Source organism: Humulus lupulus, chromosome 3, assembly GCF_963169125.1.
Source record: "Humulus lupulus chromosome 3, drHumLupu1.1, whole genome shotgun sequence".
Taxonomy (NCBI): domain Eukaryota; kingdom Viridiplantae; phylum Streptophyta; class Magnoliopsida; order Rosales; family Cannabaceae; genus Humulus; species Humulus lupulus.
In genome coordinates, this window is record NC_084795.1 from 58541336 (window position 1) to 58555528 (window position 14193).

Sequence of the window (14193 nt, forward strand, 5' to 3'; positions counted from 1 at the left end):
GAGCACAAAAACAAGAATTGATAATGGCCAAATACAATAAAACAAATCAAACACACGATTTTTACGTGGTTCAGCAGTTAAATCTGCCTAGTCTACGAGTCTCTGTTATTAACCTCAAGATTATCTCTGAAAATTCTTAAGCATGAATTCTTCAGAGTTTTCCCTCAAGGATCAGAATTTCGGTCCTTTACAATGGTGCATGGCCTCTATATTTATAGAGAAGGCTGCAGAATATTATCCCACATATTTTGGGTAGTTACTCTTTTTGTGTAAATAAAATAAATGGCTTTAAATGCCTATTATCAGATATAAAAGGAAACGTCCCTGAAGACCAGGAAACGCATAACTGATCAAATAATATCCCACGTTTCCAGGGGATTTACATTAATAAATGAGGATTACATCTCATATTTATAATACTTGTAGATATTCAAGATGGTTATCGCGTATCTCTAAGGCTTTAGCTTCCCAGGTTTCCCGTCATCTATCGAACTGAAGATATCTCTCGAGTTCACGTGGCTTTCGAGATCGCACGATCATCGAGCTCGCGGCCCCTGATCCGAAGTCGTCCCTGAAGATGAGGGTGTTCTCGGAGCTACCTTCCGATATCGCGATAGTTTCGAGGTCACCATATTCGAGGTCGTATATCGTACTTTGCAGGCTCGATATACAATCCTGGAGCATACTGTAATTCTTACGAGACCGTTTGTTGCGAATCCAACTTTCGAGGTCACATTTTCAGTGGCTCGAAATCTGGGTATAACATTTATTAAATATAATTATCAATTTTTATATTCATATAATTTATATTAAACAATATTATTCAATAAAAAAATTAAATTAAATTATTTAATTAAATAATAATATATCAAACTTTTATAATTTAATAAATTAAATTATTAAAAATTAATCAAAAATTAAATTATTATTTATTCTTAATTTTTTATACTTTTATTAAATATTATTATCAATTTCTATATTCATGTAATTTATATTAAACATTATTATTCAATAAACAAATTAAATTAAATTATTTATTTAGATAATATTATATCAAACTTTAATTATTTAATTCATTAAATTATTAAAAATTAATCAAAAAATAATTTATTATTTATATAATTATTTATTCTTAATTTTTTATACTTTTATGAAATATACTTTTATGAAAGTATAAAATATGATCTAGATAAGTTACATAAAAAAAATAAAGCAATTTATTATTGCTGATATAAATGAAAGCTACCAACAAATATATGAAATAAAAACTCGACATGAATAGAAATTGATAACAAAGGAGATTTGTTATCATTTTTTAAATCTTATGCAATATTATAATATCTTATGCTATTTTATTATGTTTTATTAGATAATATTATTCAATAAACCAATTAAATTAAATTATTTATTTAGATAATATTATATCAAACTTTGATTATTTAATTAATTAAATTATTAAAAATTAATCAAAAATTAAGTTATTATTTATATAATTATTTATCCATAATTTTGTATACTTTTCTTAAATATAATTATCAATTTCTATATTCATGTAATTTATAACTATTTAATATTGGATAATGTTATTCAATAAACAAATTAAATTATATAATTTAATTAGATAATATTATATCAAACTTTTATTATTTAATTAAATAAATTAATAAAAAATAATTAAAAATAAATTATTATTTATTCTTAATTTTTATACTTTTATTTAATATTATTATCAATTTATATATTCATGTAATTTATATTAAACAATATTATTCAATAAACAAATTAAATTAAATTATTTATTTAGATAATATTATATCAAACTTTTGTTATTTAATTCATTAAATTATTAAAAATTAATCAAAAAATAAGTTATTATTTATATAATTATGTATTCATAATTTTGTATACTTTTATTAAATATAATTATCAATTTCTATATTCATGTAATTTATAACTATTTAATATTGGATAACGTTATTCAATAAACAAATTAAATTATATAATTTAATTAGATATTATTTAATTAATTAAATTAATAAAAATAATTATAAATAAATTATTATTTATTCATAATTTTTTAAAATTTTATTAAATATAATTATCAATTTTTATATTCATATAATTTATATTAAACAATATTATTCAATAAAAATTTTAAATTAAATTATTTAATTAAACAATAATATATCAAACTTTTATAATTTAATAAATTAAATTATTAAAAATTAATCAAAAATTAATTATTATTTATTCTTAATTTTTTATACTTTTATTAAATATTATTATCAATTTCTATATTCATGTAATTTATATTAAACAATATTATTCAATAAACAAATTAAATTAAATTATTTATTTAGATAATATTATATCAAACTTTTATTATTTAATTCATTAAATTATTAAAAATTAATCAAAAAATAATTTATTATTTATATAATTATTTATTCTTAATTTTGTATACTTTTATGAAATATAATTAATATTTCCACAATGCAATATTTAAAACCTTATACACAAAATTTACAGGTAATAATCTAATACACATAAAGTCTAAAATAGAAGAAACAAATAACTTTCATCTATATTCTTCATTTTTCTCTTTTTCAATTTCTTGGTCTTCAATGAAACCTTCCATGTCATGTATGGATGGAAAATAAAAAAAAATCACAAACTTAAACAAATTAAGCATAAAATCAAGTCACAAACTTAAACAACTAATTGCTAAATTTTTTAATAATTTCACACAGTTACATAGCTAAAAAATTATCTACAATCACAAAATAAAATTAATGTCATAAAAAATCATTACATTATATTTTCTGTATAAAACAAGTTCAATACAGAGACTCAGAAAATTGCTACAAAAAATGCTCCAACTCCAACCGCGAACCCTACCAACCTCATCACTCAGCCACAACCCCAGCCTCGAAACCTCCTAACATCACAACCCCAAACCCATGCCCCCGGTCCACCCACAATCTCAATCCCCCCGACCTTAAACAACACACCCACACAATCTCAATCCAAAAGCTTTTTTTTCCTGTCTTCTTTTTGTAAATATAGTGCAAGAGATAGGAGAATAAGACCTTTCCTAAATCTCTCAATAGCTGTCTCACTAACATATATGAGCAAAATTTTTAAAAAAATCTAAGAAGCACCAAATAAAAAATCTAACACTAATACGTGGAACAAGGAATATGAACGTAAAAAGTAGGCAAATATCAACACATTTTCCATGGAAAAAGCAATCATTATTAATAATATCAATCAATATTAGCATTTTTTACAAATAATAATAATAATAAAAGAATCTGTTCAAATAATAATCTCAGTCGCCTTAAGTAGTCTCAGAGATTTAAAATCTAAATTAATAAATTAATCTGAGAATTAGAATATGAAAATGGAGTTTGCTTGCTTACCTTTGTAGAAAGCAGCTAAACCAGAGAGAATCAGATTGTAGTGCGAGCAAAGAGCCCTGAACCTTGACATATTTGATAGAGAAAGCAAGAACAAAGACAATGAGACTAAGAATGATTAAGAGAAGATGTAAGACTCAGAATCATATTGAAGAACTCAACGAAGAAGAAAATGGTTTAAGTTTTCTCAAGAAACTTACTTATCTTAGATGTTTTTCTCTACAAGTGTGAAGAAATGTTGGAGATGAAGAAGAGAGAACGGTTGAAGAAGGGATGCGAGAGGCGAGGAAGAAGAAGGGATGCATGGAAAATTTAAACTGCTCAAGAGCATTAGCGGCGGGGCCCCCCGCTATTATTTGTCCCCGCGGCTAATATTATTATTAGCGGCGGGTAGTCCACGGCTAATAACAGTAATTACCCGCCGTTTATAGTATTAGCGGCGGGCCGTCCGTGGCTAATACTAGTAAATACCCGCCGCTAATTACCCGCCGCTAATAATAAATGAAAATTTCCTCGGCTTTTTATTATGGATATTGGCGGCGGACTGTCCACCGCTAATAATGGCATATCTGCCGCTAATAAATATAAATATGGATATTTTATATTTTACGATACTCAAATATTATTAGCGCGGCGGAATCTCCTAGTCCGTCGCTAATAATCTCTATAATGGCGGCGGACTGAGTCCGCCGCTAATGACCTCGCCTCAACTACCTGCATTTGTTGTAGTGTACGTCTTCTATCGCTAAAAATAATAGACTTGTAACATCCTTTGTTTACTATTAATTATTTTATTAAAATTACTAGGTTGATTAAATATCTCAAGACATTATTATTTTTTTATTTTATAAAAATAATTTTATTTAGCCATAAAAAAAATATGTGATAAATCCATTTATTATTTTCAAATTACAAAGAAATAACAAAGGCTTGAAATTTATTTAAAATACCTAATATTACCATGTTTCCTTAGAAAATATCAATTCAATTTTAATTAATTGTGTTACATAATTGATGTGAGAAAAAAATATATTTTAAGTGTGGAAAAATATATTTTTGCTTGAATTATTTTAAGGCTTAATTTTATGTAACATAAATTCATAGGTGACAATTAAATAATTATTTTAAACTTATTAAACTAAACTTTCAGCTATCATTTAATTTCTTTAAAAATCACAAATAAATTAAATTCAATATTTTTCTTGATTAAAATAAAGAAAAATCATAACTATTAAAATAAACACTCATACTATATTAAAAATACAATTTTTAATATTACCATAGTTTAGGGTTTTAAATTTATTTCAAATACTAATCAAATTCCTCTTATTAAAACACACTTTACACTTTTTTTTTTACAAAAATTCCTGCAATCATATTTATCATTAAAATAACCATTTTCATTTTTTTAAAACTCATATTTTCATCAAAATATAAAAAAAAAAATCCGCCGGTAATTATTTGTGAAAAAACATCATTTTAAGTGTGAATTAAAACACCATTTTATTTTCACAAATACCACATGTCATTAGAGTCATTCTTATGCATACATATCCTTATTTCATCAATTTTTTCACCATTTTATCACAAAATCAGCAAGCATAAATCACCATGAATTTTATCTTTTACCTCATGCCTCATAAAAATTCATACAAGATCATTCATGTTTAATTAACACAATAAATCACAAATCCTAACATGCTCTTATTATACAAATAATTCAAAGGTGATAACTAACACATATTCATATACAACCTTACAAAACCTTATTCTATTTCCAATGAGTTCGTACATGAAATCCAACCAAACAAAAATAACAACATACATCAATAACATAAACACCAATTTCCATATATTCCTTCATATTAAACCTAACATGTTTCTATCATGTTTTTCATGCATACCATAATTTATTTATTCATAATATCATAGACATCCTATCAAAATTTCATGGATCCAATTATCAAGATTACCAATTATTATTATACTCAAATTACATAGGTCCTAAAACATGGATCTAACATATTGAAAATCACAAAACATAAAACAAAATAGAGAGGGGATCCTTAGACATACTTAGGCCGAAATCATCACTAATCATCATACATAGCAAATCAACACCGAAACCCCTTCATGCATTATACCTTAAAACCCTTCATGCGAGATCAAATGACACATCACCAACGAGATAACAAGAACACTAAATAACCTATTATCCTACCCAAAACATAAATCCCCTTTCAACCATAGTCCCTCTAAAAATATCACTCATCAAATACCAATAACCACAAAATTGAGGGACCTCTCTTGATAGAAATCAAGAATCCAATCTAGAAGCACCTCCTTGCTCCAACCCTAGGGGTTGTATTTTTTGAATATAAAGATGGAGAAGAAGATGAACACCAAAAGTTAGAAACAACCCAAATCAATATACTAGATTTAAAATAAGAATTGGTCTGTCTCTGGTATTCCAATCACTGCTTTAATTGCCTAAGAAAAATTAACTGGTGATAACTTCATAAAATGGAAATCAAATATGAATCTGTTGTTGGTTAGCGAAAACCACGAGTTTGTCCTAAATTTGGAATGTCTTGAAGAAACTGACGCCACTGCCGCGAAACATTTTTGAGACAAATTTGATGCATGGATGCAATCCAATAACAAAGCTAAGTGCTATATGCTTGTAAGCATGAGTGATGGCTTACGAACAAGCATGAATCCATGGAAACTGCTTTTGAGATACTAGAATCTCTTAAGGAAATGTTTTGGCGCCCATCTGATCAAAGTCGTCATGAGGCTACTAGAGCCTAAATGAGTACTATGGTAAAGAAAGGTCAATATGTGCATGAGCATGTCTTGAACATGATCAGTGTACTCCATGAAGCTGAGACGCACGGAGTAGTCATGGATGAAATGACACAAGTAAGCATTATACTTGAGTCTTTAACTCCTGCTTTTTCTACATGCACAACAAATTATGTCATGAATAAATTAGAATTTAACATGACAAAATTGTTGAATGAATTACAAACTTTTGAGTCTTTGAACAAGACAATCTCAAGTCAGGCTGAATCAAAACTATCTTCTTTTAAGAAGAAAAGGAAAAGTAATAACAATGACTGCAAACCTAAAAAGGACAATCTGAAAAAGGCAAAGAATTCATCCAAGGCTCCCAAGAACAAAAATAACAATGACCCCAAACAAAAGGCACCCAAAGGAAAGTGTTTCCATTGTAATGTCGATGGTCAATGGAAGGGAAATTGTCCAAAGTATCTCACCGAGCTGAAAGAGAAAAAGAAAGGTAAATTAGATTTACTTGTACTCGAAGCTTGTATGGTGGAACATGATAAATCATCATGGATAGTTGATTCTGGTTCCACTAACCATGTTTGTTCTTATTTGCAGATGCTTGAGTCCGCAAAGCAATTGGAGCAAGGAGAGATGACTATGAGAGTGGGAGGTGGAGCACTTGTTTCAGCTAAAGCATGTGGAACAGTCCGTTTAAATTTTAAGAATAATTTTCTAGTATTGCATAATGTTCTCTTTATTCTTGAAATTACTAGAAACATTATTTCTTTATCTTTGTTACATGATCAAAATTTTGGCATTTCTTTTTATAATAATGGGATTTTTATTTCGAAGAATAGGAACAATATTTGTCTTGCAAAACAAAGAAACGGACTGTACATGCTTAATCCAATTGAAAAATCACTCAATAATTCTGAATTATTCAAAGTAGCTAAACCACAAAGTAACAAAAGACAAAAGGTTTCTAAAGAAAATGACACGTATCTTTGGCACTTCAGATTAGGTCATATTAGTCTAGATAAGATAAACCGGTTAACTAAAGATGGACCCTTGAGGGAACTAACAGTTGGAACCCTATCGGTTTGTGAATCCTGTTTAGAAGGAAAATTGACAAAATGACCATTCACTTCAAAGGGAAATAGAACCAAAGAACCACTAGAGCTTATACATAGTGATGTATGTGGTCCAATTAACAGTCAAGCTCGAGATGGTTATGAAAATTTGGTCACATTTACTGACGACTATTCTAGATACGGTCATGTTTACCTAATGCTTAAGAAGTCAGAAATTTTTGATAAGTTTAAAGACTTCAAAGCCTTAGCTGATAAGCAATTAGGTAAATATTTAAAGACACTCCGATCTGACCATGGTGGTGAATATTTGGATTCTAAATTCAAAGATTTCTTGCTGGAGCATGGTATTCTATCCCAACTCACAGCACCTGGAACACCACAACAAAATGGAGTTTCAGAAAGAAGAAATCGGACCCTACTGGACATGGTCAAGTCTATGTTAAGCTATTATTCACTTCCCTTATCATTTTGGGGATATGCACTTCAAACAGCTAATTACATTTTGAATGTAGTTCCCTACAAAGTTTTGACAAAGACACCACTAGAATTATGGAATGGAAATAAACCTAGTTTACAACATTTTCTTATTTTGGGTTGTCCTGCTCATGTGCTAAGACCTATATCTGGAAAACTGGATTCAAGGTCTGAAGTGTGTATATTTGTGGGCTATGCTCTAGAAACAAGAGGGGGATATTTCTATAGTCCAAGTGATCAAAATGTATTTGTTTCGACTAATGCAACCTTTTTAGAACACGACTATATGAATGATTTTAAACATCAGAGCAAAGTAGTTTTATAGAAACTAATGACAGATAAAATTTCATCTGCATCTTCTTCATAACTTAATGATAAAACAACCAAAGAAACCATAATTCCTGAAATGGAAAGACCAGTGCAACATCGTAGTGGGAGGCTTGTGAGACAACCTATTCGCTACGAACATGAGGCACATGCTCTTGTATCATATACTGAAAAGGACGATCCATTGACTTTTAAAGAAGCAATGGATGACCCTAATGTTGATAAGTCACAAGCTGCCATGAATAAAGAAATGGAATCAATGTATTCCAATTCAGTCTGGGAATTTGCAGATCCGCCTGACAATGTTACAGCCATTGGATGTAAATGGATCTACAAGAAGAATGTAGAGTCCAAGAACTTTACTTAGCTAGTTAAATAGTAGTAGTAATAGTAATAGCTAGTAATAGTTGTAGTATTTTTATGACTGTGGATTTTGGTTCAAGCCGGGATTTAGATGGACACTCGTAGTAACACTTGTAGATTTTCTAAGTTTAACCTATAGTTTAAGAATACTAATTATAACCTAAGGTTTGAATAATATGACTGATTATGGAGATAATAATTATTATACTATAAGGTTTAGATAGACCTAATAAGATATTAACACTTGTCTTGTGTATGTTAAATGATAATTAAGTATTTTTTAGGAATAAGTTTATTAAGAGCAATATTTGAACATCCTAGGGTCTGCCAGCAGCTTTTAAATCGTTAAAGGACCAAGTCAAGGTTGTTTACTCAATTCAAATTAGGCTGAAAAAGTGTAATTACATGTTTAATATTTCAGCGTATCCCGATATATCGCAACTCTAGGGGGTCGATATATCGCCATACGGGGATACGAAAAACACGTAGCTTTGCAAGACCACCTCGATGAGACTCAGAAGCATCAGTATAGGTGATATATCACCTAGCATGGGCGATATATCGGTTGTGGTGCATGGTTTTCAAACGAATTTTGAAACCAAGCTCATTTTAATCCTTAACCTCTTGATAAGTCCAGAATCTTTCTGACCGAGTCTTGAGCTTCTGCTGAACGATTATTCAAATATTTTTCAATTAAAAATTCATTATTTTATTCAAGTTAAATGAAGATCTTTTCATTCTTGAACTCTATAAATAGGACCTAGTACCCAGCCATTTCTTCATTCATCAAGCTGAGTTCAGAGCCTACAAGCTGCTAGGATTACTTTAGAGTGTTAAACACTTGAGTTGGGGTTATAAGCTTAATCATTATAAGCTTAATAAACACTTAGGAATTAAGGTTTATAGTATATTTTGGTTTCGAGGAGTAGTTCGGTCATAGAAGCATTAAAGGTATTCCAAATTCTAGTTCATTGATGTATTGTTTCCTTAAGTTCTTATAGTTTTTCTACTCAAATCCTAACTCGTATTCTCTATTCTTGGTTAGGCATCTAAGATCTTGAACGTAAGATTCTTGTTGGGTAAGTATTATTTCGATGGTGTAGTTATTCTTTTCATCTCTTTTCCTTAGTATACTCACCTCGCTATTATGGTTTTTTAGGAGTGTTCCAAAATCCCGATCTTGTTCTCACATCCCGGTTTTCGGTAAGGAAAATAGGGTAGATTTGTACGCTTTTATGTTGTTGATATATGTTTATGTTATAAGTATGATATGTTTTTAGTTGTTTTAGTATATGAATTATTTAGATAACAATCAAATAATTTTTTTCGATAACAAATATATAGCTTGTTTAGATAACAAGTCCCAATAGTAGATTCCTTAGGCATAACTAGCCCCATAAATTTATATGACTTGTTTAGATAACTAGCCCTATAAATTTATGGGCATATGATTGCTTATCTAGCAAGTCCCAAAAAGTATGATTGCCATTATAATAGATGTTGTATTTATATAGTTATGTGATTATAGTTTATAGTTTATAGTTTATAGGTATGTGTATGGATATGTTTCATGCTTATAGTAGATTTTCCTTGTTGGGCATTAGGCTCATTCCTTTATGTTTTATATGTGCAGGAAAATAGTTATGGCGGTGGGAAGGTTCTTGGCAGCTTGGGGATGTGTATTGAGGCAGGATGGAATCGGTGGATTGCGCGTTCGATTAGAGGATAAAGTTTTTAAGTCTTTTAGTTCTGATTTCTATGTATTATTTTTTTCCACACTTAATTATGTAACCAATTTATTTAAGCTATGTTTTGTTTTATTTTCAAAACAATGGGATCCCATATCCTAAGTGAGATTTTTATGTATTTAAACCTTTACTTTGTAGTTTTAAATAAATTTATGGTGTTTTCATATGTACATTTCCTTAAGATTAGTATAGTAGTTATTAATGTTCCAAGGTCTAGAATGGTTGGGTCGTTTCAAAGAAATGGGGTGCAGATGGAAAGGTAGAGACTTATAAAGCAAGGCTTGTGGCCAAAGGCTACACACAGAGAGAAGGTGTAGATTATGAAGAAACATTTTCTCCTATGGCCATGCTTAAGTCCATTCGCATACTTTTATCCATAGCTGCCGTCTATGATTACGAGATCTGGCAAATGGACGTCAAGACAGCCTTTCTGAATGGCCAACTTGATGAAACCATACATATGGAACAACTAGAAGGGTTTATTAAGAAGGATCAAGATCAAAAGGTATGCAAGTTGTTGAAATCGATTTATGGATTGAAACAACCATCAAGATCTTGGAACTTAACATTTGATGAAACTATTAAAACATATGGTTTCGAACAAAATTTTTATGAAGCATGTGTTTATAAATATATCAAAGGGAATGTTGTGGTTTTCTTAGTCCTTTACGTTGATGATATCATACTCATTGGGAATGATGTAGAGACATTATCAAATGTAAAGAAATGGTTGGCTGACAAAGTCCAAATGAATGATTTGGTAGAAGCGAGCTATGTTCTAGGCATTAAAATTCTAAGAGATAGAAAGAACAAGCTCTTGGCACTTTCACAGGAAAATTATATTGATAAAGTGCTTGAAAGATTCTCAATGGAACATTCCAAAAAGGGTCAATTGCCAACAAGACATGGAATTACTCTTTGCAAAGATTAGTGTCCAAAGACACCACAAGAGCAAGAGGACATGAGAAAGTATCCCTATGCATCAGCTGTAGGGAGCCTAATTTATGCAATGTTATGTACTAGACTTGACATATGTTATGCGGTGGGGATTGTCAGTCGTTATCAGTCAAATCTAGGTTTCGAACACTGGATTGCGGTGAAACATATTCTCAAGTGGCTCAAGAGAATGAGGAACTATATGCTAGTATATTCGGGTAGTGACCTTGAACCTACTCGATACACTGACTCAGATTTTCAATCAGAAAAAGATAGTAGAAAGTCTACTTCTGGGTTAATATTCACTCTTGGTGGTGGAGCAGTTGTCTGGAGAAGCATTAAGCAATCCAGTATAGCTGATTCAACCATGGAAACTGAATACATAGCATCTTGTGAAGCAGATAAAGAAGCAATTTGGCTGAAAAAGTTCTACACGGATCTGGAAGTGGTTCCAGAAGTGGAGAAACCACTTGTTCTTTACTGTGACAACAGTGGAGCAATGGCTAATTCTAATGAACTAAGAAGCCACAAGAGGGGAAAGCATATAGAGTGCAAATACAACTTAGTTAGAGAAATCATACATAGAGGAGATGTGTCCATTCTGAAAATCGCATCAGAACACAACCTGGCAGACCCGTTTACGAAGACGCTTCCTACAAAGCAATTCGAAGGTCATGTACATAATATGGGATTGAGAGAAATGCCTTACTTGCTTTAAGTACAAGTGGGAGATTGTTAGGAGTATGTCCTAAAAGCATGTAAAAACATTTATTATTTCAATGAATAAATAAATACAATGGTCTATTATTGTTATATTTAGATTATTAAATTATTGTTTGAATAATTTTCTAAATATCAGAAAAAATCCATATTCATTATTGAGGATGTGATCTTGTATTAGTACGAGAGAATTAAGATCACATGAATGAATAAAAATAGTCAACAACAACAAATTGAAGTTATGGAATTCTTTAATTGGGGTTGTAAGTACGGTTTGCTGAGTATCATATTGATACAAATAATCTGGATTCGGATTATTGATGTGGTAAGACATCTCGGTAAAGGTGCTTTATATAATATGATTATGCATGACATGGACCGATATGAATAAAAATCTTTCTCCAAAAACCATTTAATAATAAAGACTTGTAATTCATATCATAACTGATGATCATTTATAAATCAACCTAAATCCTAAGTGTTCATGAACTCCTATTCATGTTTATTAGATCTTTTGATTCATTCGTTAAGGTCTCTTCATAGAATGAGGCTAATGACTTTTTTTTTTGGAGATTTAATATGATGGATGGCTAAGAACATGTATCAATAATACAGAATCTAATATTTCCTAATGGATTGTATATTGGTTCCCTTAAGGGTTAATTCTGGAACTGAATGATTTTGAGCTCAAATCTATAATTAGATTATAGATTAATTATTCACTAGTGAATTAATGGTACTTAAGGAGTAAGAAGTAAATTAGAAAGGTAAAATAGTAATTCTTCCATTCTAATTTATGAACTAATTAGTTAGAGGGTTGAACTATTGTAAGATGGTTATATCAATGTACAACTTAAAATAAGATTTCTATAAAAGTATATCTATAACATAAAGAGTTCAATTCTGAATTTATAGTGGAGACATATAAGAATTAATAAATTATCTATTATGATTAAAGAGTTTAATTATTTAGTTTCAATTTATTGGAGCTTAATGTTATCGGTCCATGGTCTCCAAAATGGCTCAAACAAACACTAACAAAGATAAATATAAAAATGGGCAAAATGACTTATTTGATAAGTGAAATATTTTTCTATGCACTAAACATAATTATGTGTAATTAATTAATTATTTGATTTAACAAAAATATTATTAATTTGTTTTTAGGATTTTTGGTATTTAAATAATAATAAATTTTGAGAAAAACTACATGCCTTCATTGGCATGTGGTACACATGTAGCACAGTGCACAGTCATTATGCTACACGCACAAGAAGCTTATAGAAGTTTCTTTGTTCCACAATTTTATTTATTTAAATATTAAATAAATAATGAGATATTGTAATATGATTAAAATATTATTATTTAAACAAAATTTGATAACTGATTAGTTATTTTTCAAATTATTTAAAGTAACTAATATTTTATTTTTAATATATTGGATATATTAAATATAGGAGATCAGTTTTTCAGAGCGATACTTTTCAGTGATAGGAAATATATCGTGAAATCTCCCTGAGAGAAACAGAATAGTGCTATAAGCATAGGTCACTCTTCTTCACAAACTTAGGTCCAAACTTTATCAGATCTCATGTGTTAAGAACATCTAATAAATAGAATTTTCCTATTATTTTGTATAGCGAGACTGTAACACCCTAGTTGCCCCAGAACAGTTACGGTGAACGGTGGACCGGAAATTTGACTCGCTACTCGAGTCCTTTGGTCAAAAACGTGCTCTAAGTGTAATTAACAGGTTAAGGTGTAAAACCAATAAAAAGGAAATGGTGATTTTCATTGCAAACTGCTCTGCAGAGCTAAACAAAATGTTTACAAGTTGTTCTCAGTACAAAATGGTCACTACTTTTCAAATTTACAATCCCGCCGACCTAAGCGGCAAAAATAGGGTAAACCCCCTAGTTCCTCTGGGAACTCCTTGGCCGTGGTGGTCAAGCGGCCGCATATGTACACATCACCACATCAGCTCTCCACTCAAGGCTAGGTGAGCTTTTCTTTCCCTTTACCTGCACCACATAGCACCCTTGAGCCAAAGCCCAGCAAGAAAACATAACACTTTTTCAATAACATTATCAAATGATTATCATTATAATCACACTGAGCATAAAGCTTTCCAACAAGTGAGAACACAACTCATGAGGTCCTGATAAACCATACTGAGTGACTGACTAGCATGTCACTAGTTCAAATGGAAGAGTGGCCGTTAGGTAAGCCACTAGCCTTCAACAGGTTCTAGTAAACCATACTGAGTGACTGTCAAGCATGTCACTATTTCAAGTGGGAGAGTGGCTGCTAGGTAAGCCACTAGTC